Source organism: Apostichopus japonicus, chromosome 6 (genome assembly GCF_037975245.1).
Source record: "Apostichopus japonicus isolate 1M-3 chromosome 6, ASM3797524v1, whole genome shotgun sequence".
Taxonomy (NCBI): Eukaryota; Metazoa; Echinodermata; class Holothuroidea; order Aspidochirotida; family Stichopodidae; genus Apostichopus; species Apostichopus japonicus.
Genome location: NC_092566.1, coordinates 8,903,567 through 8,931,183, shown reverse-complemented (window position 1 = coordinate 8,931,183; position 27,617 = coordinate 8,903,567). Strand labels below are relative to the sequence as shown.

At 38.2% G+C, this 27,617-nt stretch overlaps 2 long non-coding RNA genes and 1 pseudogene across 9 annotated transcripts in view; all 3 read left to right on the top strand.

Annotated features, from left to right (window-relative positions):
- Positions 1-617: 617 nt before the first annotated feature.
- The window catches only part of LOC139968899 (uncharacterized), a 126,592-nt gene continuing 99,592 nt past the window's right edge, over positions 618-27,617 (top strand). Inside the window, exon 1 of the long non-coding RNA XR_011793572.1 lies at positions 618-1,097. This is a non-coding gene — a long non-coding RNA (uncharacterized lncRNA). The remainder of the gene's footprint in view (positions 1,098-27,617) is intronic.
- On the top strand, positions 8,593-24,129 carry LOC139968896 (uncharacterized). Of its 8 annotated transcripts, XR_011793564.1 has the most exons (9): positions 8,600-9,112; positions 9,669-9,814; positions 10,317-10,431; positions 10,547-10,613; positions 12,315-12,567; positions 13,345-13,483; positions 16,138-16,353; positions 18,903-18,964; positions 22,614-24,129. It is a non-coding gene; the product is annotated as an uncharacterized lncRNA (long non-coding RNA). The 8 variants fall into 8 exon arrangements; XR_011793570.1 differs by having other exon boundaries at positions 8,593-8,850; positions 9,678-9,814; positions 10,317-10,613; XR_011793569.1 differs by having other exon boundaries at positions 8,593-9,112; positions 9,678-9,814; positions 10,317-10,613.
- On the top strand, positions 17,043-17,137 carry LOC139969306 (U2 spliceosomal RNA; annotated as a pseudogene).

Here is a 27,617-nt window from a genome sequence, read left to right as displayed (position 1 = left end):
ATAAGTAAAATAAATCGATGATATGTAGAATAAATCGATGATATGTCGATTTAAATTGACATATACCAGTTTCATTCTACATATCATCGATTTAAATCGACATATACCAGTTTCCTTCGACATATCATCGATTTATTTTACTTATCATCGATTTAAATCGATGATAAGTAAAATAAATCGATGATATGTAGAATAAATCGATGATATGTCGATTTAAATCGACATATACCAGTTTCCCTCGACATATCATCGATTTATTTTACTTATCATCGATTTAAATCGACATATACCAGTTTCCCTCGACATATCATCGATTTATTTTACTTATCATCGATTTAAATCGACATATACCAGTTTCCTTCGACATATCATCGATTTATTTTACTTATCATCGATTTAAATCGATGATAAGTAAAATAAATCGATGATATGTAGAATGAAACTGGTATATGTCGATTTAAATCGATGATATGTCGAAGTAAACTGGTATATGTCGATTTAAATCGATGATAAGTAAAATAAATCGATGATATGTCGAGGGAAACTGGTATATGTCGATTTAAATCGGTATAAGTCGATCTCCCATGATTTGAGACTGATGGCCCGCCATAGATATGACCTTGTTGACTATCTAAGCGTGAGTTGGCGCGAAGCGTACAAGAAAATTTTGGGATTTACAAACCCTCTAGATGGCCGGAAACGGCACTTCCCGAGGTTTCCAAGCGGCATATACCCAACTTTAAAATAGGGATATCATGTCCGAAATATCTCATAATCAGGATCCAAAATACTTTTTTTTTTAAATTTCGGGTGTTATTTTGGGAAAATTGCCCCTGTCAATCTTTTTTCAGGCGCTACTTTAGAATGTTCGAAAGCTCTTTTATATTATTCGATGAAGAAAATGGCCTCATGCAGGCTATTATAGGCCTATACACATGCAATACACAATAACACATAGTTACATTCCTAGGTACCGATTGCTAGGGCATCCAGGTGAAACGTGTATTAAGCATTACCCTGGTAACATGAGATTCTCCGCTGTTCGAGGGAACATGTACGTGTGTAGGCCTACTATAGGGCCTATATGAATCATCGAGGTAAATGAATCTGGAGGATTCATGTCAATTGGGCGAGCGCGTACCATGCATGGAGGGTCATGTGATGTGTTCCAGGGTGGTACCAAACTGATATTTCTCTGTAGCAGTGCGAGAATAGTGTTAGTGACTTCGTGAAAGATTTGCACCAAGACGGATCGGACATGGGAACTAACGGCGTAAGAAGGTACTGGTACTTCAAAGCTAATATGCTAACGTTAGACATGCTGGCACAGAACAAGTACAGATAAATTGGGCTTGCAGCGGGAAATGTCGATGTCTGAAGTGTATTTCAAGAACGTTTTTTTGTCGAAAAGGATTGTTGAACTGGACGTGTTGCTGCGGGGAAATGTTAAGTTCAGTGCAACCACGGAGTTCTCCATGGAACAGAGCCTAAGTGCTGCTCGACGGGAATATATCTATCACGTTAGGCTACAGGCACGGTTATTGCTAGGTAACGGGTGTCGTCTGCTGCTCTAGCACGCATACACATTTACGTACTAGTTGGGTGAAATCATCATGCGTTATTGGGAGAGTAATATATTAGTACCACCCTGGAACACATCACATGACCCTCCATGCATGGAACGCGCGTATTTACTGTGTGATAGTTTCTCCAGATTCATTTACCTCGATGATATGAATATTATGAGGGTGCATATATGTACTATATCAATACCGTGTGCGCAATAATACATTTTGTTGTTATAGGGCCAATGAAGCCTACAGTCAACTATTCTTGCTTTATAAAGACGGTTTATTTGAAAAGATCGCACTGCGTTTATGGTAGGCGAGAAATGAAGCTAAAAAAGAGCCGTACATTCACGATGATGCATAAATGTAGGCATGAAAATATCCTTATCCCTGGCATTTGGTGGGGGGGATATGGTGTATTACATCCCCTCCACCCATTTTCATGGGGGGGGATATATCCCCCCTTCCCCCCCAGGATCGCCGCCCATGACTGTGACTGTACGCTCGAAAGTCTAGCCTTGCTTATTCAATATCACAAAGCCTACCCATTTAGATTCACATGGGAAATTACAGGAAATCTTTACCAAATGAGTGTAGACTTCAAATAAACTATTGAGACTTATAGTTCCAGCATTTGTTTGGGAATAAATTAGAAGATTATGTGCCACTGTTCAATCTAGCCCAATACACACATAACACATTGTTAATTGTTGTTTAGAATGCACACTTTAGTGTTGAGAATGCACTGCAGTACCCAGTAGAAGCCTATAGGCTACTCACTGTCATTGCACTTGTGTATTGCGAAACGCCAGCGTGACAACGGTAGCGTTACACTAACCATAATACAGTACTAGTGCCAGTGGCCTAACAATTAACTTTAATTTTACCTTCAAGTTAAAGGAATAACAGGTAGGCCGATGATGGCAGTTAATACCTCCATTCTTCTAAAGACCTTCTTGGGTGATTTACGGTTGAAAGTTGCTTAGAGTGATCGTATGAAACTATGCCAAGTCCAGCAAGCTGCCGTTGCCTCTCGGTTTCCAAATTGAGGTGAATCGAATTGGGTTAAAATACATTAGTCCGTCGACACCGACTAAGCTACGATTATGGCGTAAATCGGGTGTCCGTATCGTTCTTAGTCCATGGGTTAAAATACCTTAGTCCGTCGCCACCGACTAAGCTGTGATTATATTTTCCTTAGTCAGTGTAAACTGACTAAGAAGCAGCGATGAAACGAAGATTTTTGCTAGTTCGTGTGCATTGACTAACGTTACAGACTAATTTAACGTTAGTCCGTGGCAATATTGACTAGTTTATTTTTTCAGTGTACTAGAGAGCAGTCGGAAAGTATGTCACCGTAGGGCATGAGTACTTGGTATTTGTGGTGGGATATATCTATAGATAGTGTGTTTAACCTTCGTACTCGGTACGGTGACGGGTATATGGTTGGAGCAGGAAGTTGTTAACAACTCCCTGGTTGGAGTAGAGGGCTGTGTGTGCGTGTATGGCGTTAGTCTTGATGAACAGGGAGTTGTTATCCATAGCAACTCCCTGGTAAGAACAGCCTAGTGTACCTTTCTTTTTCACATTTGCTATTTTCCCGTATCTATTTGCTATACTGCCCAGAGAACGCCCGCGGCAACGCTTTCGATTGATATTGTATGTATCGCCTCGGGCATGAAAAATACAATGGGCAAGCACTTTCGTGGTAGGCAGAAACCGACTCGGATGCATGTTCAATTTTCACGTGAGAAAAAGAGTATTACAAAACGACTTTGCCAAGACTAGAATGGTTTACCCAATCCGAGAGATGCGGACGCTAAAGTGTTGACGAATAATTAACAATTTAACTTTAACATTTCGGGTGAAGTCCAGTTTGGGCAAACTTATCGGCAAAACCTCTTTTATTTCGAAAATCCATACTGAAATAGGTCAACTTTGTAATATATATAGACGTTTAAAAATATATGGTCACATGCGTTCATAAGAGTTTTTCTTCTATTCATTGTGGATTTGTTGTTGATAGTGGTGGTGTTGTTATTCTTGTGGTGTGTGTGTGTTTGTATACACACACATGAAAGCAAATGTATATAGATCCGGGTAATTTGAAACTGGACGATACCGATATAAACCGACACTGTTCATGTCATAAAATAACAACATGTACCCACAAATAGCCATACAGGGGTCTTTAGAAATCGAATGTTGACATTTCTGACTAACAAGGACACCTAGAAAGCAGTATATATAGTAACTAGATCAATGTTATATTGGAATTTTAATCTGTTGAATGTAAGAGATATGCTGACGCTATTGAATGAACCGTTTTGTACGCGCTACAATATTAATTGGTGTAACTGGCCAAGTTAAAGGCATTGAAGACTCCCCCGAAACCGCGTGCCGCGCTCTGAAAAAGTTAACTTTCCGTTGCTTGTAAGTGAAGTTTTTCTCTTGTCGCTACAAAATGCAGACAGTAATGCAACATGATACCTTGTTATCTTTAGCTGGACCTGCTATGTCCATCGCTGTATCGTTTGTACACTGTGCTGTGGGTATTGACCGCAGCTGTATATGTACTGACTATACACTAGTGTCTAATTACCGACGGTAGCAAGCTGTGTGTGTATTTTCTGGGATCGATGGTGGTGTCTTACACTTCTGTTACACCTCATTCGAAACTAGGTCAGATTACCGGCATAAGACGTTTCTTTTTGCGCAAGTCTTCACACCCGTTAAGTGAACATACCTAAATGACTGGACGTTGAAACTCAAAGTTCATAGTCTCTGTACATGTGCAGTTTTAGAGGCTAGCTGCGTAGCAAACTTAGTCTGAGCATGTCACGGCGCTCACAAGCGCCCTTACTTTGTACCTACAATGTGACTATACTCCCTGGCGTGTTGTCCGCCCAAACCACAATGCAAAATGCATTGAGGTTTCGATGACTTCAATGCACTACACTTCTGCTTGTTAACCAGAAGTAGCTGTTACAATATAAATGGCTCGAACCACTATAATGTACAATTACACAATGGCATGATAAACACAGGTCAGTATACTGTACGTGGCAATACACACCTGCACCAAAACTGAACAAGTATGAGAAGTATATCCACGAATGAGATTTGACCTCACAAGCAACAGATTCCTGTACTCAATATGGCAACTCCATATACCATGTATGAAAAGTATCCATGATTTCTACCATGAGATATCATGTCTTAGAGGTTTTCAGGCCTTGACAAATATTTTTAAAAGTACTCGCTATTTGGCGACCGTTACTAAAAAAAATCTACTCGCTAAATTTCACTCGCCACTAGGCCTATGATTGCTGTTCAAGTCTCCATAGTACATATCTACAACATCAATACTTTTTGTGAAGAAAGATGCAATCTGTGCTACGTAATTGCACATTGGAAAATTATGTTTCTATGCAATATGAAATTTAACCTTTTTCCACCAAAAGTATGAACAAAGTAAAACATGACGCAGAATCATAAATAAGCAGCTAGGCCTACTAAAGTGTTTCAAACAATTAAAAAAAGGCCTACAACATATGTAAAATACCTACGGCGAAGATAGCTTGGCTTCTGTAACATTAGGGCTCCGCTATTTTACTATGCATATACTATACAGTAACTAGGTGTGCGCGAGTCCTATACAGTACCTCACTGCTACTTTGAACTGCTGCTCGATTAGAGCATGGAGGTAAAACAGTTTTACCTCCATGATTAGAGCGCGACTGCGTACATTTTCCCAATTATTTATCTTGTCATTTAGCTGCAGACTGATGGGCAAAAACATATCGCTATTACTCCATTATACACTGCCTAAATCAAAGCGATATTTTACGCAACGAAAATCTGAGGTTGTAAGAGCATCTATCTTCCAAAAATCCTAGCAGCAACAACAGCAAACTTGTCTCAAAACAAGTTAAATTGTTCTATACTTTGCGAATTATGACTGATAGCCAGGAGGATAATTGCCTTAAGAAACAATTAAGCAGATATTTTGCCATCTTAAGTGTATTGGTATTCTGACTGGTATTATTCACGTTGTTGTGTTAACGAACCCTATTCTTGCCAACCGTTGCTGGCCTAGACAACATAAAATTGCTCACAGGCCTAGTCAGGTTTGTTCAAGTTGTCCCATAATCATAAACGTGACGAAAGTCGAACGTTACTTTTACGGACTATCTATGCTGAAACTGCTGGAAGAAACTACTCAAATTGAGATCAACAGCCGATCCAGACAATAGCTCGTGAACTCACTGCCAAACTAAGACCGTTTAACACAATTATTTCGAACTGGTCATAGTAAAAAATCTAAATAAACGAACTGTTAAGTTTCATAAACGCTGCCATGGTCACATCGAAACTACATCCAACCTGAAATAAATACGGCGGAAAACGTCCAATAGAACCGCTGTACTACAAAGAGTACGTAGACTTTTTGCACGCAAAAGTAAGCTTTCGAGCGGCACGTTAAAGCCAATGCGATTTTGTTTGAATTTCCAGTTTTAGATTCTACGAATGCCCATAAGCTCATACCCAATTGCCAATAGCCTCCTATTCGTACGAGGCGTAACGCACATGTTATCTGATAGGGTGGTCGGTGGGAGATACGGTAGCTTATAAAAGAAAGTTTCCACAATTTGGCGTCTGTTGACTCCAAATGACCTTTGACCTCAATTAAATCTTGTACTGAACGTGTACCAACTACATACTAATATGAGATTCGTCCAACCTTCCCTTCTTGAGTTATCGTGTTTACAAAGTTTTCACAATTTGACCTCTAGTGACCCCAAATGGATTTGAACCTCGACCAAAAACAGAAGGGATCTTGAACTCAATGTGGTACCCCCTCACACGAAATACAAGATTGATCCAAGCTGTCCGTCCTTCTTGTGATATCGTGTTTACAAGGTTTACACAATTTGACGCCTGGTGACCCCAATTGCCCTCCACAAAAACTATAGGCTTTTGCTCCTAAATGTGTTCTATCAACCTCCAAGTATCTACTAACGAACGAGATTTATCCGAGCTTAACTCCTTGAGATATCGTGTTTAAATGGGCCAAATGTGCTGCTATGGCGGGCCATCAGTCTCAAATCGTGGGAGATCGACTTATAATTGAAAATAAACACGAGCACAGTGAAAAACATGATTTGAGCATGAGTGCTGAAATTGTTAATCCCCTGGGTATATATTTAGCTATAGAAAAAAGTAACCTTAGGCCTCACTGCAGAACAAATTCATCTTTGATTATGGTGTAACTGGAATAGGTAATTGCATCTGTGTACGGACTGCAGGACTGTGCATTTGCATGTATATCGCTATACAATAGCTAAACGTGTTTGAGTAGACAAGCCCAGTTTTCATTGAGATAATTGCACGTCATTGACATATCAGTTTTTCAGCCTTATTGTTACACCGTAATCTTTTTGCAAGTAATTGTTCATAATTACCATTGACATAATCATGATGAACACCCTTGCTAGCTATAGCTTCGTAATTTTGGAACTATTTAATTATTCGCGCGCCTTGTCAGGTGATTGCATGTGATGTATCTTCACATGTCAATCATCACCGGAATAGGGATTGGCATATGTTAATTAGCTAGATCGATGATATGTTGATTCAAATAGGTATATGCCAATTTGAGTTACTAGAAACTGGTATCAGTCCACGGAAATTGACTTCTACCGTTTTTATTCGACATATCATCGATTTAAGCTGGTAGATGTCGATTTAAATTGACATATCATCGATTTATTTTACATATCATCGATTTAAATTGGTAAATGTCGATTTGAATCGGTAGCCTATATGTCGATTTAAACTGGTATAAGTCGAATTAAATTAGTATATGTCGATTTAAATTGACATATACCGATTTAATTCGAGATATCAACGATTTAATCGGGTATATGTCGATTTAAATTGACATATACCGATTTATTTTACTTATCATCGATTTAAATTCGTATATGTCGATTTAAGTCGATGATATGTCGCATTAAACTGGTATATGTCAATTTAAATCGATGATATGTAGAATTAAACTGGTAGATGTCGATTTAAATCGGTAGAAGTCAATTTAAGCTGCTTAAAACTGGTATAGTCGAAGGAAATTGGTTTATGTCGATTTAAATCGGTATAAGTCGATCTCCCACGATTTTAGACTGATGGCCCGCCATATGCAGCCGAAATAACGTGATTTTATAATGAAGTCAAACCTCAAGTATTTTCATTCAGGCAAATAGCTTAGTGGATAAAAGGGTGAAATACAAGTTGAATGTTCCGAGTTCGATTCCCACACGATGAAGTTCCTTTTGCGTTAATTATCTTTTTCTCGAGTTAGAATCTTTAACTATTAGTTCTGAAGTTACTTTTTCAGCAGACGTGAGTGTTAGCGCGGTTGTCTATGAACAACCCTGCTGAATGCTGTTGCAACGTTCGAGGCAAGCCCGGTTCGATAATGTTCCGGCTGGGGTGCAGAGTGGTGTGGGTTAGGGCCCCATGCCAGTGCCTTCCTTGATGCCGTGTTAGACCCGGAGAAGAACCCATAGGGGGGTCGGCCGATCTTGATCCGACAGAAGTGATCTAGGTGGCTTTCGGTTAATCCTTTCCTCATGACATGTGTGCAGCCCATAATATCCTCTGAATGCTTGACCCTTCGTGATAGTATTCTTTTATTATGGAGTCTACGGAAGCTTACAACGCCATTACGTATTTCACAAAATATTTAGATGTGAAAATGTAGTTGGCCTGACGTTTCGATTCTGACAGGATCTTCCCCAGAGGTTAAATGACAAGTAACAGTAACAGAAGGGACAAAAACACGCACAGAATACATACTGGTTAATGAGCACGGTGAACACGGTGCTCATTAACCAGGCCAACATACTTTTACACATTCTATTACAAAGTCTCTCTAGTGGATAAGCAGTTTGCTGACAGTTTTATTTTATTTTGAAAATATTTAGATAACATTAGAAGGCTGTGTAATAAAAGAGCCGTATAAATATACGGCTCTGTGTAATATAATGAAATAGCGCCATTACTTTTCGTCGAAGCAGTACAACACCAAAGTGACAAATTGCCGGAGAACAAAGTTGAATGTTATGTTACGTCTTATTTATATTACTGGGGAGTTCATATATTTGCAGTTATAATCAAATCTATTACTCGAGTAAATTTGAAACGTTGTTCTTTTACTACTGTAGAGGGTCACCGTGTATCAAACTACACAAATTGAAGTTCAAGGAGGACCAACGCAGTGGTAATACTAGGGTCTAACAGTAACAATACTTGTTGTACTAGTACTAGTAGCATGGTGGGCTCATAATTGACGCAAAATAAGCAGCAAGGTTGGGCGAAATGACCATGCTGGTTGGGCGAAATGACCAGGCTGGTTGGGCGAAATGGTAAGGTTGGTCGAAATGGCAGTAGGGCGAATGGTTGTTGGTGACCAGCATCCTTTTCTATGGCAGAAAGTACTGATGGCGGAATGACCCAACCTCCTTGTTAGCCTACTTATGACTGTGAGTGTGATGATTCGTTAACCCATAATTTAACTTAACCTTGAAGTCCTGCCGTGCATATTGGTAAAAAGATAGTCAAACATGTTATTTGTTTTTATTTCCAGTGTAAGTTTGAAAATATTTTAGGAGGTCACTTAGCCTAATGTAGTAGCAGTAACATTGTACATGTGTGGCACTGAGAATCCACAGTAATTTTCAAGGGCTAGTCTAAACTTTCTAGGTTTTTTAGAATTGGTACATAGCAAAAGCTGACGGCATAGGCTATGTAGGGGTTATGTTAACATAATGTACAGATCTCATTGTAGGCTTCATATCCACAGACTCCTTGACTTGAGGTAAGCTACAGTATGGAGTGCTATCCTTAAATAGGAAAACTTGCCCACATAGTCCTGATATATTTTGTGTGCACTATTTGCATTGAGTTACATGGTCAATAATCCAACATGCTTTGCTACTTGTCCATTTGCAACATTTTTGTTGTTTAAAGTCACATTGGTAGAGTATCTCCCCAACATCAATCCAACTAAGTTTTGATTGGATTCTGCTTTTGTTTTAGATTGACCAGGAATTTGAAGTTCTGGTGCCACGAGCTGTCCCAAAGATGCTGGAGCAATGGGATGAACTGGCAGAAGATGTTATTCTCTTTGCTGATAAGATGAAATGTGGCTGGGAAAAATGGAATCCCTCTGAATCTTTCTACAGGTAGAATAATTTTTTTTTTTTACAGATATGTATTTAATTTAAGGGGATAAGCTAGTACGGTGGGAGAGAGTAAGTACTGTACATATTTACCGCTTTCAAGTGCCTTGCTTATTTTGTATTGTGGTTTGCAAAGTCTGTCTGTTACCAAAAGATAACAAATTGCTTTCGATTATTGTTTGCAGGACTCATGATGAAGAATTGTTTATCACTGTATAAAAAAAGTCTTACAAAACAATACAGTACAGTGTATGTTATGGGGTGAAGTACAGAGTTCCTAAATTGGGTATGGCATAACAGTAGCATCTTCTGAGCCTTTCGTTTAACCAGTGTTGTCACTGAGTTTTGGAGAGTCTACCATTCTTTTTTACTTTTTTAAAACTTTATTAACAGTTCTTGACATCAACAAAAGAAAACATGAATAGCATAGTATTTTTCAGCATGTCTTGATTCACTGAAACTTATTGAATTTATATCTTGGTATTATTCTTTGCCTTTCTTTCAGCTGAGCAGAGGTACCTTGCATTTGACCTCTTGCCAGTTCTGTTCCATTTCTGAAGTGGAAAGAAAGACAAGTGTACCCTGCTGGATTCAGTGCATGCTGTTATTGATTTCCATCTGTGAGTTATATTGATGTTTATTCATTTGTAGTAAAGTGGAATATTAATCTGAGCAGTATGCAACGGTAATGATTCAAGATCAGTTCCAACCATTTTTAATATTTAACCCAAACAGCAATGGCATCACATACGCAGTGATGACATAACTGGGTGAATGGGTGATCCACACCCTCATATCAAAGGTGTGTTGAATTTTCCTACTTTCAGTAGTACAAGCTCTATTCCTAATATCCCGCCTTTTTGCGTTTCAGACCATAATCATATACAGTAGCACACAGTATATAAGTTTATGCTTTATTAGCTTTCATAACATTGATAAAAGCAGGCTTACCTCAAAAGTTTAATCTGATCTTCTGCTTCACTTATTACTTCTAAACATAATGCAAATCATAGTACATGCTAACTCCGTTATAGCATTATTAAAGGATTGATTCAGTTGTCATACATGTTTTTGTTATATGAAAGAGAACAATAAAAGAAATACAATGGTGTAAAAACTGTTCAAATATCTTTTTCGGTTACAGAAATATTTAAGTGTAAAGTTTTATCAGATTGTGTAGAAACTGCTGAAATCTGACTAGCTGTGATGTCACATCCTCACACTCCTGAAAAGTCATTGTTTTTTTCTCTAAATATTTTGTGAGATTTCATGACTTTCAACCAAAAGATATGTCAGGAGATCTCATATTTGTCAAAGGAAGTATTTGAGATTAAACATCTGAAGAATTGTTGATTATATTATCCAACTTTTTGGATCCGGCCGGAACCGGATTTTGCTGGATAGTACATGAAATCCAGCCGGATAAAATCCGGCCGGAACCGGATTTTTTCATTACACAAAAGAAAATCATTAATTAGAAGTAGAAGTATGAAACTAGGAGCAAATCTTAGGTAAGACCATTGAGAAAATTAAATTAAACATGTTAAACCAAATTTTTCTGTACTTTGAATGTTTTTATTTATTTTTGGAAATAGTTTACATTGATTTAAGTTAATACCAACACCTTTTTAAGGAATAATTCAGGCCAGATTTCGAAAAAGATCAGGCCAGATTTTGAAAAATATCCGGCCAGATTTTGAAAAATATCCGGCCGGAACCGGATAATTGCTTACTATCTGGCCGGATAGTCCGGCCGGACCGGATATCCGGTGCATCCTTAATTACAACCAAACAATAAGTTTGTACATTTTCAAACAGGATAAACTGGACATCAAACAAAATATGGAGATTTGATATAGCAGCGTCCAATGAAACATTCATAACAAACCTACTGTAGATATTGAGAGACTACCTTTAAGCTTGACATAGATTATGCTGATCTTCACCATTCTAATAGAATATATGACAATACATTGCTTACAAGTAACCTGAAGGATATGAATTAAAGGACAACAAAATTGTTGGAGCCTACCAAAAGAAAATTAGTTTTATGGGGGACTACACACTAGTTACAAACTGGCATCAGACATTCCCATAAATATAAAAGTTGCTTGGAGAAATGAGATAGATTCCTTTAGAGTGTATTAACAAATACAGCAACAATTTTTAGCAAAGGGCTCCATCCTTGAAAACCTAGTATATTTAAGGACAACACAGTGTAACTTTGACAAGACAATTAAATACTATCATGTTGCTACAGACCTGTGTACTATTACAAAAAAGTTAAAAAGTACATCCCAGGTTACTATTACAAATAAAGCAACGCACATCCCTAGGTGATGTTTCACGCTATACAGTTTCCAAAACAAACAGGACGTTCAACCAAAAAATGCAACTAAGATGATTCCATTGACTGACAATGAAAACAACGATTAGATGGTGATGGGCAATTTGCCACCACACATTTTAAAGATCTTCCTGATCTTTTTCATTTGCATTTCAGAAATGGCTTCAAAACCTTACGCAGTATACGTGTTAACGGAATCCACCAGCAGCGGTTACAACGCTGCATTCTATGCCCTGTCTTCAAGTCAAGATATACTTGAGGGGTATATTCAGAACCCTACAGGCACACACACCTCTAACTTGGCCACTAAACTAAAAAAAAACAAATTCTTTGTCATCCACAAATACAGCTTAAACGCAAATCAAGAGGATGGCACCAACCGATTGACGCTGTATGAAGACTCCTCAAGGTAACTTCTGATGTAGTTGGTTGATAAAATATGGCGCTATTAATACCTTGTGTGTCTTTGAACAAATCAATGTTCTTAAAACAGATAAACAACATTCGCATCAATGCTATCATGTCTAGTATATGCATTCTCATTAATGTGTGCACAGACTGTGGCCTTGTAATGACCTGTTGAGTGCAGACATAGAAATAAGTAAGACGTATTCCAAGTTCTTAAAACAGATAACAACATTCGCATCAATGCTATCATCATGACTAGTGCATGCTCATTAATGTGTGCACAGACTGTGGCCTTGTAATGACCTGTTGAGTTCAGGTAAGAAATGAGTAAGACATATTCCAAGTCAAAACTCCAGAAGAAGAAGAATCACCTCGTACAACTGCATCTAGCACAGACATGTCAAATGTTCAAAACCTGAACCACATTTCACTAAAACAGCAGATGAGGAATCAATGCTTACCAGATGCAGGAATCACTAACTTTAATACAACTAAAACCCTTATGGGATCTACCAAAAAAAAAAGTTGCCTTCATGAAGACATTTATGAATTTAACACATTTATATTGAAAACATTCTACATAACATATGAACTTCTAAAACAGTTTAAACTTCAGTGAGCTTAAAGATACATGCAGCATCCAACCACACCATTCCCAAAGAACATTGATTTGATGGACTCAACTAAACACATAGTCTCTGAAAACATTATACACCATAATTGCTTTCCTAATGGCTCACGTGCATAAATGAGCTGAAAATTTATTTCCTCTCAACAGATATTCCAGACTGGGAAGGCATTTGATGTGAACAAGGAAGTAGTTGAGAGGTTCTTCCATCCACCACAAGCCACTTTGCCAGAGGCTTTGGCGTCGCCTTAAAAAAAGAAAGCTGTCAATTGAAGGCAGAATTGACCAGGTATGTAATTTGACTGCTGAAAGAAGACATAGCTGTTCCTTTTTTCAAATTTCTACTAGAATGTCAAAAATTGTTACAGCATGTTACATTATCCTTTATATATATAATAGTGTTACGCGCGAGGGATGAATCCTGTACTGAACACCGACCACACTGCCAAGACACATACATACAGCACTGCTTTATCATTATACACAACAACACTCCACTCATACAACTTTTTTCAAGCACTGTACATGAACACCTAATAATAAATGCCATAGGGGATATAATGATCTCATGACGCGTGATATACAGATCCAAGTCATTGACACATTCCGCCACACTTGAAGAGTCTTCAATAACAGAAACGCAAAAAAAATTACGATTACTCAATATCAAGCTAACGCTGCACACAATCTGCTTTAGAAAATATTGCCGAACCATTAAAAACAACCCTTAATGCAGCAATCTCCGTTGCTTCTCGAGATTTCGCCAATGTTAGGATACTATAACAATGAAGAAAACAAGCTAACTGTAAAGTTTCAACTCAAACTATTCTCGAAAAGTGCATAACAAACCACATTTTCTGAATTGCGTATTTTGAATCTCTGACTTAAATACACTCCTCCCACTAATGGGAATCTTGTGTATATGTTTAACGGACAAGATCATTTGAATAGCAAGATAAACAGTAAACAAAATCAGCTGAGGAGATGGAATGCGCAACGGGACAGTACGCTATTCCTATTAACCTACGATATCCATTCGAAAAACCCAAGAAATTTTGGCGTTCCCCGAAAATAAACCTGCTTTGCAACAAGGATACATGAGGGAGGAATTCATGACACAAGGAAGAACTCGATACTGTATTGCTCTTTGTATCACTCTCACATAGACTACAGCTATAGTGACTGTGGTAAAATCAGAACTTTTATCGTGCGACTTTCACACTGGTTAGGCCTGAATAACGTTATAAACACACAGGATCATTGATGCAGTGCCTTATGCTATAAAGGTAATGCAGCTATATGCGTGAAGCACAATGGGGGCTGTTATTTTCCTCTCTTGAAAACGTATTATAATTCCCACTCGAGCGCTTCTCCATTATTTTATTCTTTTTTTTTTACGATCCGTCGATAGGTTATAATAATGTGTGCATGTAGCAACTATACAACGCAATGCTTTGCTACCGTGTACGGTAGGCCTGCGTGTGTGTATTCTTTACTGCAATATATCACCCTTAACCAATTAATGAGTCTAATTTTAGCGCCAAGTCAAACATAAACATGTCTTCGCTGATTCATTGAATCTGAATAGGTGGTCTGTAGAGCTACATGTGATAAATAGTAAATGCATATATCAAACGTATAAAAGCCTTAATTAGGCCTACTTGGTAATTGACGATTCTAATGCAGGAAAAAAATACGAAAAAAGCCTCAGTATTGTCGTTTGTGATTGCAAAATGATACAAAATTAGATAGACACGGGAAAATTTAGGAAAAGGACGGCTCAACGCAAAATGCTGCTTTCAGCAGCTTGCCGCTAAATATCGCAAAATCTAACAGAATCTCACAAAACTACACTAGCACCGAGCTGTACTAAAAAAAAGACCTGTTCCAAATTCGTAGGAATGCTTGACAGAAAACTCTCAGCAATACAACATTCAGCCCAAAACAATGTTTAATTACTGTGCATAAGCAAATTCAAAACTTGCTTAATATTCTCGGCCAAACGATTTGACATTTTTCAACAGTGTCCTGGTTCACATTTATCGTTGTCTGATAGTGTGTGCATAGGCTTAGGAGCCCATTTTAACCATTGAAAAACACATTGCAAATTATTTTTCTTTCCGTAGGTGCCCGAAAAATTCTCAGCATATTGCCCAAATTTTCACAAAAATTTTTGTTGGTTGGGGGGGGGCTGCAGCCTCCCCAGCCTCCTACGCCTATAAGTGTGTGTCAATGCAGACATAGAATAATTCCATTTTGCAAGACAGATCTGCCACTAAGGTAAAACCTAGCCAAGAACGCTGAATGTCATTCTACTGAAACACATGCAAACTAATCATCACAACAATACATGCTGTTACATCACTCATTGTTTGCTTTTATTATTCGTGCTACAAGATATAGTAGCCACATAGTAGATGCATTTGAGAATTTTGATTTTTTGAAACGATGTAAATTAAAGATGTTCACTGTTTTAGCACCGAGATTTTTTACAAATAATCTATGATACAAAAGAACAAAGACAATTAATGCACCACAGAACAAATTTCATGTGTCTATTTATTGCAGTAACTCCAACACTGTAACCAGAATCGCAGCATACACAAAAAGCTATGCTATTAATGGTTTGCAAACAAAGAGCCAACGATCAGCACTAATGAACTAATGAGCAATACCCTGCCTTAACAACATTATAGAATAATAACTACATGATATCCAAGTCTGCAACTAGTAAAGACTCCCCCACCCCAACCCTCACCTCCCTGCAACCTCATTCACAACACCTTTAATCAAATACGAAACTTGTAAGAACGCGATTTCTTAATGAAAAATCAGTATTACACAGTTTTCACAACTTAACCCCATATGACACCAAATGATCTTTGCACATCTTTTATTTACCACACAACAAACTTTTCACGAACTGGCAAATTTTCTTACCAGGTATTCCCATTAAGAACGGGAAAAACTTGGAAAAGGCAAGACTTTCTCCTGGAGGACACAGCCACCAAGACCAAAATAAGCTGCAAGCTTTTGGGAGAATTGGCAGATCGAGTGACGACAGCAGATACTGGGGCACCTATCAGTCTGACGAACGTAGAAGTGGACGTGTACAATAATAAAACAAGTATCAAGTCCACGGACCTTACAATGGTCAAGGTACATATATTTTCGTTCACCGTTTAAAAAAACCCATTTACTGCACCAACGTGTAGTTTTCATCACTAACAAAACCACAGATTATGCTGCATGACATAGTTAATTATTCCATTTACTTGCATTGCATTGAGCATGATTTATTTTACACGACATCAAAACAAATCTTGACATTAACAAGAAGCTCATATGAAGTGGTTTTTCCATAATGTGTTAATGAATTACAAAGACAATAAGATATGAATAATGTTAGAAAAACCAAACCACATTTAACTAGAACACTACTCATTTTAAAGGCATTGAAGACTCGCCCCAAACCGCGTGCGGCCATCTGAAAAAGTTAACTTTCCGTTGCTTGCAAGTGACGTTTTTTGTTTGTGTCGCTACAAAATGCAGACAGTAATGATACGTGATACCTTGTTATCTAGAGCTGGACCTGAGATGTCCATCGCTGCATCGTTTGTATACTGTGCTGTGGGTATTGACCGCAGCTGTATGTACTGACTGTGCACATTACCTCCATGCTGTATACTAGTGTCTACTTACCGACGGTAGCAAGCTGTGTGTGTATTTTCTGGGATCGGTGGTGGTGTCTAACACTTCTGTTACCCCACATTTGAAACTCAGTCAGATTACCGGCATTAGAAGTTTCTTTTTGCAGGAGTCTTCACACCCTTTAAAATGCCCAAAAAATCGCTTCTCTGCCTTTTGGCTAAGATCATGTGTAGTATCTGTTCCCTTTTGAGGGGAATCGTGATACACATGTAATGATGATCACACAGTCATAGTCCCGCTGCAAGGGGACTAGGGTTCAGAGCGGATCAGTCGTTCGGCTGTTTAGTTTTCGTGCCCAGATTCTTTCCTGGGTGACTTTTCTGAAGGAGCATTTCACTTTAAAAAGCCCCAAAAACGAAATTAGGCAAGCACCTGACTAGCACCAAGTATTTATAAACTGGACTACAAACACAAACATCTCACTAAATGCCTAAAACTAATTGTTTAGCATACTAATGTTGTTGACAATTTCTTCGAAAAATAGTTGACATACTCCTCACTAAAATACCAGAACATACAACATGCAAATTGAAGGAAACAAGAAACTTACAGCTGCATTTCGCGTTTGGTCGCCGTTTTCTACTTTTTTGACATGTCCATCAAGAGTTCTACATATATCAATCACAAAACAGCAAACTAAGATATTAGCCAAGTTTTTCCCTGCCAACAACGTTAATTGGCGAGTAATTAAGGATATTTGCAGATAACGAGAAGAGTGTCCACAACAAATTCCACATTTAAAACTAAATGCATACAGTTCCCCCAAACCCACTAGTTTGAATTCAACCAATCAGAGATGCAGGTTTAGTATGAGCCGTTGCTAAAAATAGATTCAAGACTTTGCGTTGGTACAACCAGGGAGTTGTTATGGAACTCCCTTGTACAACTGCCATATAGACTGTGCACAAATAAGGCATGGTGTTGTATTACGTATTGGTCAATGACGTTCGTAGTGTTTAAATATTCATATTATGGGCGAGGTTTATTGGGATCCCAACGGAAAATATCTTGGAGAAAAACAAAGTTGAAAGTTGCAAATTTTTCGACTTTTATGCCACCATTTGAAGTTAGATTTAAATAGATAAGCTAGTTATGTATGTCGTTATGGCATAGTGGAGTCAGTGAGGTTGAGAAAAATCATAGAAAAGGATGCAAAATGCTGCTTTAAGCAGAAAGATTATTGGTGTGAATTCAAACCACATCAAATGATGACAGCACAAATTTACAGCATGACATTGAAAACAGATCCAACAGATCTCCAACAATATGATAAGACAATGACTCTACCTGAAACCAAAGAATGTGTTCTGCTATCACCAAATGTGAGTACTTTTCCTCTGTCCTACCCTCCTTCTCCCTTGTTCCCTCTCCCCCCCCCCCATCACTCCTCTTCTCACAGCTCTCTTCCACCCCCTCTCTCCACACCTTTCTGTCTTTGTCCTTCTCCAGTTTATTACCTACCCCGTTCCTTTAATCCTCCCTTTGTCCCTCCACTGTTTATCTCCTACCTCTCCTCTTCCCCTGTTGCTTTCTTCTCTCCATCCCTTGTCTACTAATCCCCTTACATGTATCTCATTGTGTCCACCGTGCTCATTAACCTGTCTGTATTCTGTGCGTGTTTTTGTCCATTCTGTTACTGTTACTTGTCATTCAGCCTCTGAAGAAGATCCTGCTAGGATCAAAACGTCAGGCCAACTTACTTTTATACATCACCAAATGTGGGAAGACTTGCTCTTACACTTTAGCACACCACGTGGCAGAAACTTCTAAAACGTACATTTTATGACTGTAATAAGAAACGTTAACTTGCACCATATCAAGAAAAGGATTTTACTTCAAACAGCACCAAAACCAGTTACTAACAGTTATGTAACAACATCAAACCATCCTTTGAAAAAAACATTATTACCTACTGTAGGTTGATAACAGGTTTGGCTCCCTTGCCACAATACCTTTCCACGCTGAAGATATTTTACTTATTTTTTTACCTCTTCTAGATACACGAATCCATGGTAGCCTCGGGAGGAACACACATGGTACTTGGGGTGGATCAAGATGAGTAAGTACAGATCTCGTTTAAAACATTTTCTAACATGCAGTAACTGTTATTAGCTCCAAAATCCACATGAGAACAAATTTATTGCTTGGGATAATTATGAAGTACGTGAAGAATACCAGTCAGAATACCAATACTCTTCAGATGGCAAAACATCTGCTTAATTATTTCTTAAGGCATTTTCCTACTGGCTATCAGTCATAATTTGCAAAGTATGAAACAATTTAAGGAGTTTTGAGACAAGTTTGCTGTTGTTGCTGCTATGATTTTTGGAAGATAGATGCTCTTACAACCTCAGATTTTCATTGCGTAAAAGATCGCTTTGATTTAGGCAGTGTAATGGAGTAATAGCGATATGTTTTCGCGCATCAATCTGTAGCTAAAAGACAAGATAAATTACGGGGCAATTGTACGAAGTCGCGCTGATCGAGTAGCTGTTCAAAGGAGCAGTAAGGTACTGTATAGGCTTAGAACTCGCGCACACCTAGCTAATATATATAGTTTATGCCTAGTAAAATAGACGAGTCCTCATGTAACAGAAGCCAAGCTATCTTCGTCGGTACTTTTACAGATGTTGTGGGCCTATACTTAATTTTTGGAGACACAAAAGTGGGCCAAGCTGCTTATTTATGATTCTGTGTCATATTTTGCTTTGTTCATGCACCTACGGTGGAAAAAGGTTAAATTTTTTGATCACACAGAAACATAACTTTCCAATGTGCAATTACGTAGCACCATGCATCTGCCAAAGTGCCTAATCTTTCTTCACAAAAAGTATTTATGTTGTAGATCTGTACTATGGAGACTTGAACAGCAATTATAGGCATAGTGGCGAGTGAAATGTGGCGAGTAATTTTTAGTCACGGTCGCCAAATAGCGAATACTTTAAAAATATTTGTTGAGGCCTGAAAACCTTGAAAACATGATTTCTCATGGTAGAAATCATGGGTACTTTTCATAGATGGTATATGGATTTGCCATATTGAGTACAAGCATCTTGTTGATAAGGAGGTCTGATGTCCTTTGGATCATCACCAGAGGTTGTCACGTAAGTGGATGCAAAATTCCTGGTATTGATATGCTTCACTGTGTGCATTGGAGCACCTGTATCGCATATAAAGAGTAACTAAATTCCGGGTTTCTCGGCTCCTTATTGTTGGTATGTTTCACCGAGATATATCGGAATACCTGTGCTTACAAATTGTAAGAGCCGTTACGTCATATTAGATTCGTGTTTTTTTTTGTGTGCAAAGTTGATGTTAGGGTGGGGTACAGGAAAGTTAGTGAGTTGCATTCCATCTGGTAACGATATCACGTCGGGCAGAGAGGTAGTTTCTCCGTTATTGAGAACGGGAGTTATATATTCATAAAAAGGCAATGAGGTCTTAAATTGAGTTAGTATTATATTGTCAATGAGGAAAATTTTGCGTATACTTGTTATTGAGAACAAGCCGCTACAATACCGTATATTCTCGACGCACGTGCTTTATTCGTTTGTGACAAGCGGAGTTTGCTGTATAGTAAACCAGATTACGGGCAGGCGACCCCCAATAATCTGTGAGTATTCTAAGTATTAATGTAAAATTGGTATATTCTAGGACCACATTAAATGAGAGAGTGTCATCATTTCGTAAATTTATTTGTAAGTAAACTGTATGATCCAAAGTGCTTGAATTGAAATGAAATTCTTAAAAGTGGTCGAATACCTGGTAGAAATGCTGAGACTACTACATGTAACGAGAGGTAGTTTCATTTTGTCGCATAATTGGTTTATTATTGAGATTGTATGGAATTTATATTTGATTGATTGATTTATTTGTTGTATCACGTGAATATGTACAATGTGATAGGAAATCTTCTAAAAAAACCTTCAGATGGCTTAACAAAGTAGAGGACTCCCTGTAAAGAAAAGGGAAGAGTAAACTAAATATATAAGAGCCTTAATTGTTTGAGGAACAAGGGCAGATCTTAAATTTGTCGCGTAAAGAATTTATTGTGAAAAATTTGTAAGATTATTTTTAGAAAGCAAAGGAAATGCTGTATCATGTTTACGTTAATGTGTCTCGAAGGAGTGAGAGTTAAAATGTCCTTTATAAGTTGCGATAAATCAATCGTAGTTTTGCTTCGGGAAATTGACCGTATGTTTAAAACAAATATTAGGAATGGTTTTGTTCCTCTGTTTGTCTACAGGGTTTTATTTTTGGTGACTCCAAAACTAACTGCTTGGGGTCACGGGGGTATTCTTCCGTGCCGATAGATGTGGTCTGGTCCACACTTTTAAGACGCCGGATACAGGTATCCTACTTTGACACGTGCGAAAAGCTGAATGGTTTGACTCCGCCTATAGCGACTACCTTGTGGGCGGTGATCTTCTGAAGCCTGTCCTAAAGCGTACTATAGCAGTGTCAGTTAGCATAAAGGGGGTAGGATTCACTGGATAAGTATCCAAGGGGGTGTAGTTATTTTCATATGTGCATTTCTTTTATGTTTTCTTTTACCAATAATCATTGAAATATCTCGTGCCAATAAATCCATGAGAATTAAAAGCAGAGTGTTTGCGTGGTTTCTTGATTATCAATTGAGCGTTACTTTCTAGAAAGGGTCACTATGTGTCACTTGTGACAGAGGTCAAACTCTGAAAAACCTTTTACATGATATCTAATGATGAAAAACGTGGATACCTCTTATACTTGGTGTGTGGATTCATAATATTGAGTACAAGACCCCTATTGCTTTTGGTGGAGGTGTGTACAGCCACGTACAGTGGACTGATCTGTGTTTATGTTATTGTATCAAAATGTTGGTTCGGGCCATTTCTATTCTAACAGCTAGTTATACTTACAACCAGAAGTCTAGTGCAATGAAGTCATCGAAACCTCAATGCATTTTGCATTCTGGTTTATATAACCCAAACAGCAATGGCATCACATACGCAGTGATGACATAACTGGGTGAATAGGTGGTCCACACCCTCAAATCATCCTTTATTCTGAAAAGTTGAGGAAACAATCAAAGTCTGCTTCAATACTGTGGATTATACAGTAATAAAAGAGGATGCTTTTAGTACAAGACTTTTTTTCCATGCTTTGCCAACCTCATTATCATTACATCATTCTCCTTGTGTTAAGTGTACTGTAACAGTGACTGTTCCACGGATTAAGTCTAGAAGCTTTTGTCCATGGTTATAATAATGCAGATAATTGAAAAAGTGTACAACATATATTTTGCCGAAGCAACCAGAACCATCAACCTGAACCTATATGCCTAAGGGTAGAACAACTAAAGTAACCCACATGAAGTATTTGTAGGATATATAATGGATAGAGTATATCCATTGACATTTCACCATTTGGTAAGCTTGTAGTGTGAAGTAATTATTTAAGAACATTCTTTTTAATGTTATATGTACTAGTGACCCTATGAACTACTGCACCAATGTTGTTCCAGGTCACCTTCCTGTAAACCAAATTTTTAGGATTTTCTTGACAAAATCAGGAGGACTATTTTTTTCTCATTTTAATTGATGATTCTTTTCCATATTTAGACCCACTTCTTAAAGGATTAACATGGTTTTCTCCACATTCTTTATAATAGCCTCTTTATTTGTGTTTTTGAAAGATGAAATAAATTTCCCTGTTTCTTCAAATTTCAGGTTGTATCTGTTTGGCAGAGTATTTATGGCAAAATTTCAAACGAAGACCATCGATAACCTTTTGTTCTGGCACTTGGCTCGGAGCGGTATAAACCGAAGCAAGCATTTGTAATAATTGGACTGTAGCCCATCCTCCAGCTGTTGACTAAATTCTTTAAGTCTCATTATGTACTGGATATCAAGTACGAACTGCATGGGAGTTCATACGAAGTGAGGTGTATGGCCTTGGTTTTGTAAGAGATGTGGTCTCTGCTCTTTCCAAGCTTTTGTAGCGACAATGTGATTAGAACAGTGTAACCCTACTTTTGTTTCTCCTTTAGTTATAGATATGTTTTTTTTTGGGGGGGGGGGGCTGAAAAGAATAGTCCAGACCCAAATTAAGTTTGATATGTTAAAGAGGAACTTAAGTTAAGCATTCTGCTGGAACTTTCATTCAATTCCCTAAGTTCCGTTCTCGAGATATTAGCAGCTGAAATTGTCACATTTTACACCAGAAGTAAACTTGAAGCAAGCAGGTGTGATGTCATGGCTTCACATTGATGACTAATGTTTTGTTTTCTTTATTTTTCAACTTATAGTGTTGACCTTGGATTGTATTGGGTTGCTAGTTTACCCATTGGGTAAGTAAAGTTTACCAAACTCCAATGGCATGGATGCATTCGCAGTATGAATGCATCAGATTTGTGTAGTATACAGTAACTTGTATTGGAAGTAAAAGGTAACAACATATTGTCTTGGTGGTCTGCTAAGGAGGGGTATAAACCAAAGCAAGCATTTGTATTAATTGAACGGAAGCCCATTCCCCAGAGCACAGGCTTACCACAGCTGTTAACTAAGTCTCATTATGTAGTGGATATCGAGTACCAACTTAAATGTAAGGCTGTATGGGAGTTTAAACAACGTGGGTGTCTGGTCTTGGTATCATAAAGAGTTGTGGTCTCAGCTCATTCTAAGCTTTGGGGCTATAAAGGGACCAGAACAGTGTTACCATACTATTGATGTCCTTCATTATAGCTTCTGTACTTAAAGGAGTAGGGTTCTAATTTAGTGAATTGAAAGTGAATATTCCTGAATTTCCCCCCATTTATTTGCCTCAAGTTAATTGACATCATTTGCGGTTGTGTTGATAGTATGGGGTCTAATCACACCTCTTTGGTTAGGAATATCAAGGACAATTTATGCTCTTAGGTAAAACAGAGTATTGGTTTTGTAGTATGCTACAAATGATTGTGGTTATTTAAATTTAATGTCGCAATATATTTGCTCTGTATCATTACCTCAAAGAAAATAACTCAAACCATCAGATACTGTAACTTAATGATTTCCTTCAATAGTTCATTTGTGAAGAGTTGCTCAATTACTGGAAGTTCAGTTGTGAAATGATGGGTCATATTTTGCTTACAACTTTCATAATGTTGTTTACATGTTCGCTTCAAAACAAACACTCCCCATTTAAAATAATCCGTTCAAGCTTTCTATGTAAAATGTCGTAATAAAAAACTGATTGAAAACAGGACGTGCTATTTTGTTTTCGTTCGTCTCATTGAGTCCAGGATACCCAACGTTCACCGAACATTTTACTTCATATACCGCCATACCAACGGTTGGGTAGCAATTAGGCCTTAGTTGAGTAAACACGTTTTATTCAACGGCTGTAGCATATAATGCCCGACAAATAGGCAAAATAAACTGCCACGAAATCGGGCAAATTTATGCCTAAGAAATGAGAGAATATATTTGCTCATACTAGGAGCACATTTGCCCAGAAGTTGGTGTGGTGGTAAACCAACCCAGAGTTAGGGTAAAAGTTAGGCAACATGACTAACCTATTGCAAGAGTGTAAATTACGCATAGGAATAGAGTGCCCTTGTGATATGATGGTGAAGCAACATATGAATACAACATCTTCATGTCGTTTACATCTAATTGTTTTCATATTTCTCGCTAAAAATGGCTTCACGGAAACGTTTATCCAAGCTTGGAAAATTGGTCAAAATAATATTTTCGTGAAAACTCATTAGTATGATGGATGGCGCCCTTTTGATTTCTTATTGAATAGACAAAATGTTACAACACAAACAGTCAGTCGGAAGGAATTGGTTCAGTCAGGGATATTTTAGATTCAAGCCCGGATGGCTTAGACCGCTCATATGATGGTATACCCACTTTTTAAACCTCACATACAGGTTAAGAGTTGTGTTTGGACAACCTTGAGTTTCGAACTAGTAAAACAGTAAAATACCTTAATTTTTTTTAAGTATTCTTCAGATTCATTTGACCTCTAACAATTTTGGAGGAGACCCAGAGTCGCACACCTCCTTTTACAGAAGGTCCCATGTTATCTTGACGTCATTTCATATCAAAAAATGAAATTTGAAAATGTGAAACTTTCATTTTTGGCCCGAATTCGACAATTTTGTTATCACCGATGGAAAGGAATCAAAAGGGCGCCACACACGGCAGGTACAATTTTGGGAAGAATTAAAAAAGCCGTGATTTTGGCCAAAATCGAACAAACTCATAAGGGTATACAAAGCCTTACAAAACTGTCGAATTTGGGCCAAAACTGAAAGTTTTCAAATTCCTGTCAGGATGATAAAACGGACGACTCACACCCAGTACACGCTTCTCTCGAGACAAAAGTGGCATTCGACGAAGCTTTAGTCATTTAAATTTGATATGAAATGGCGTCAAGATATGGTTATTAAATTTCATTTTTCCACCAAAATATGAGTGTTTATACTACTCTTATCACCTGGAAAGGAATCAAAAGGGCGCCACACACAAAACAGGCACAATTTTGGGAAGAATTAAAAAAGTCGTGATTTTGGCCAAAATCGAAGAAAATCATAAGGGTATAGCCTTACAAAATTGTCGAATTTGGGCCAAAAATGAAAGTTTTCACATCCCTGTCAGGATACGTATAACGGATTCCCAGCACCCAGTACACGCTTCTCCCGAGAACAAAAGTGGCATTCGACGAAGCTTTAGTCATTTAAATTTGATATGAAATGGCGTCAAGATATGGTTATTAAATTTCATGTTTCCACCAAAATATGAGTGTTTATACTACTCTTATCACCTGGAAAGGAATCAAAAGGGCGCCACACACAAAACAGGCACAATTTTGGGAAGAATTAAAAAAGTCGTGATTTTGGCCAAAATCGAAGAAAATCATAAGGGTATATAGCCTTACAAAATTGTCGAATTTGGGCCAAAAATGAAAGTTCTCAAATCCCTGTCAAGATACGTATAACGGATTCCCGGCAACGAGTACACGCTTTACCCGAGATCAAAAGTGGCTTTCGACGAAGCTTTAGTCATTTAAATTTGATATGAAATGGCGTCAAGATATGGTTATTAAATTTCATTTTTCCAACAAAATATGAGTGTTTATACTACTCTTATCACCTGGAAAGGAATCAAAAGGGCGCCACACAAAACAGGCACAATTTTCGGAAGAATTAAAAAAGCCGTGATTTTGGCCAAAATCGAAGAAATTCATAAGGGTATATAGCCTTACAAAATTGTCGAATTTGGGCCAAAACTAAAAGTTCTCAAATTCCTGTCAGGATGATAAAACGGACGACTCGCACCCCAGTACACGCTTCTCTCGAGACAAAAGTGGCATTCGACGAAGCTTTAGTCATTTAAATTTGATATGAAATGGCGTCAAGATATGGTTATTAAATTTCATTTTTCCACCAAAATATGAGTGTTTATACTACTCTTATCACCTGGAAAGGAATCAAAAGGGCGCCACACAAAACAGGCACAATTTTCGGAAGAATTAAAAAAGTCGTGATTTTCAGTCTTGGCCAAAATCGAAGAAAATCATAAGGGTATATAGCCTTACAAAATTTTGTAAGGCTATACCCTTATGATTTTCTTCGATTTTGGCCAAGACTGAAAATCACGACTTTTTTAATTCTTCCGAAAATTGTGCCTGTTTTGTGTGGCGCCCTTTTGATTCCTTTCCAGGTGATAACAGTAGTATAAACACTCATATTTTGTTGGGAAAATGAAATTTAATAACCATATCTTAACGCCATTTCATATCAAATTTAAATGACTAAAGCTTCTTCGAATGCCACTTTTGTCTCGAGAGAAGCGTCTACTGGGTGCTGGGAAACCGTTATACGTATCCTGACAGGGATGTGAAAACTTTCATTTTTGGCGCAAATTCGACAATTTTGTAAGCCTATACCCTTATGATTTTCTTCGATTTTGGCCAAGATTGAAAATCACGACTTTTTTAATTCTTCCGAAAATTGTGCCTGTTTTGTGTGGCGCCCTTTTGATTCCTTTCCAGGTGATAAGAGTAGTATAAACACTCATATTTTGTTGGGAAAATGAACTTTAATAACCATATCTTGACGCCATTTCATATCAAATTTAAATGACTAAAGCTTCGTCGAATGCCACTTTTGTTCTCGGAGAAGAAATGTGTGGAAGTGTGTGAGTGTAGATCTCCCCCCCCCCCCACCCACCCCCGCAATCTACGCGTGATTTGCTATCAACGACCCCACAGCCTTCAATAATTTAAGTGTTGGGCAGCCCAAAACCCAGTTCATAAAGATTAATGCCCCCCTCCCCCCCCCCCCATTACTCATGCTGTCTCGGAAATTTGGAACTTGGTCCCCCCCCTTTCCACCTTTGAAGTATTCTACGAATCACTGGGCCTATTCCCCACCCCCGCCTCCAACTTTTGAAATCTTCTGCACATCACTGGGCCTACTTTGGTCTATCGAATATCCCCCTCCCTCCCCTCCCTCCCCTGCCTCCAATATTTGAAATCCTTTGCACATCACTGAGCCTACTTTGGTCCCCACCCACCCCCCCTCACCCCCGCCTGCAAATCTTTGAAATGCTCTGCACAACACTGGGCCTACTCTGGTCCCCCCCTGTCTCCAACCTTTGAAATCATCTGCACATCCCTGGGCCTAATTTGCTTCTTTCCTGTTGTATCAACCTTCGTTACTAAACGTTGTTGCATCGATGTCG